Raw genomic sequence first — 1,930 nt, forward strand, 5'->3', positions numbered from 1 at the left:
AATTTCAAAATTTTTTAAAAATTGATTTTCAAAAATCTTTTTCTTATCTTTATTCCATGATTTTCGAAATTAATACTATGAAAAATTTCAAGTTGTTACTTGCTTTTTAAGAAAAGATTAATCTTTAAATTTTTAAAATCATATCTTTTTGTTTCTTGTTAGTCAAGTAATCAACTTTAATTTTAAAAATAAAATCTTTTTGTTTCTTGTTAGTCAAGTAATCAACTTTAATTTTCAAAATCAAATCTTTTTAAATTTCTTTTTCAACCCTTTTTCAAAATAATTTTCAATCATATCTTTTTCAATTTCAATCATATCTTTTTCGAAATCAAATTTAAAATCTTTTCTAACTTCTTTTCTAACTTCCTATCTTTTCAAAATTTGACTTTCAAATTTTTTTCAATCAATCTTATCTTTTTGTTTCAATCACATCTTTTTCAAATTTCAATCTTATCTTTCCAAAATTTGATTTTCAAAATCTCTTAACCATTTAACTTTTTGTTTGATTCTTATCTTTTTCAAAACTGCCCAACTAACTTTCTACCTCTCTAATTTTTGAAAATACCTCTCTCTTTTTCAAAAATTCTTTTTAATTAACTAATTGTTTTAAATTTTAATTTTTAATTTAATTTCAATTTCAATTTTCGAATTTTTTTAACTTTAATTTTTAATTTTAATTTTAATTTTATTTTAATTTTCAAAATTTCTTCCTCTCTCATCTTATTATATTTATTTATTTATTCATTCACTAACACATCTCTTCATCTCAAATTACTGCTCCTATCCTCACCCTTGTGTTTGGATTATCCATTCTTCTTCACCCTTATTCCCTTTCTTCTTCTACTAACAACAAGGAACCTCTTTACTGTGACATAGAGGATTCATCTTCTTTTCTGTTCCCTTCTTTTTCATATGAGCAGGAGCAAGGACAAGAACATTCTTGTTGAAGCAGATCCTGAACCGGAAAGGACTCTGAAAAGGAAACTAAGAGAAGCTAAAATACAGCAATCCAGAGACAACCTTACAGAAATTTTCGAAAAGGAAGAGGAAATGGCAGCCGAAAATAATAATAATGCAAGGAGGATGCTTGGTGACTTTACTGCACCTAATTCCAATTTACATGGAAGAAGAATCTCCATTCCTGCTATTGGAGCAAACAATTTTGAGCTGAAACCTCAATTAGTTTCTCTGATGTAGCAGAACTGCAAGTTTCATGGACTTCCATCTGAAGATCCTTTTCAGTTCCTAACTAAATTCTTGCAGATCTGTGATACTGTTAAGACCAATGGGGTTGATTCCGAGGTCTACAGGCTTATGCTTTTCCCGTTTGCTATAAGAGACAGAGCTAGAGTGTGGTTGGACTCTCAACCCAAAGATAGCCTGAACTCTTGGGATAAGCTGGTCACAACTTTCTTAGCCAAGTTCTTTCCTTCTTAAAAGCTTAGTAAGCTTAGAGTGGATGTTCAAATCTTTAGACAGAAGGAAGGTGAATCCCTCTATGAAGCTTGGGAGAGATACAAGGAACAGATCAAAAGGTGTCATTCTGACATGCTTTCAGAATGGACCATCCTGGATATATTCTATGATGGTCTGTCTGAGCTATCAAAGATGTCACTGGACCATTCTGTAGGTGGATCCATTCACCTAAAGAAAATGCCTACAGAAGCTCAAGAACTCATTGACATGGTTGCAAATAACCAATTCATGTACACTTCTGAAAGGAATCCTGTGAATAATGGGACGCCTATGAGGAAGGGAGTTCTTGAAATTGATACTCTGAATGCCATATTGGCTCAGAATAAAATATTGACTCAGTAAGTCAATATGATTTCTCAGAGTCTGAATGGAATGCAAGCTGCATCCAACAGTACTCAAGAGGCATCTTCTGAGGAAGAAGCTTATGATCCTGAGAACCTTGCAATAGCAGAGG

The 1,930-nt window shown here is 31.8% G+C and overlaps 1 non-coding gene across 1 annotated transcript; it reads right to left on the reverse strand.

Moving 5' to 3' along the window:
• Nucleotides 1-1,446: 1,446 nt before the first annotated feature.
• Nucleotides 1,447-1,550, reverse strand: LOC112781871 (small nucleolar RNA R71). The gene has a single exon (XR_003192623.1). It is a non-coding gene; the product is annotated as a small nucleolar RNA R71 (small nucleolar RNA).
• Nucleotides 1,551-1,930: the final 380 nt, after the last annotated feature.

The sequence above is a fragment of the Arachis hypogaea genome, chromosome 19, assembly GCF_003086295.3.
Source record: "Arachis hypogaea cultivar Tifrunner chromosome 19, arahy.Tifrunner.gnm2.J5K5, whole genome shotgun sequence".
Lineage (NCBI taxonomy): Eukaryota > Viridiplantae > Streptophyta > Magnoliopsida > Fabales > Fabaceae > Arachis > Arachis hypogaea.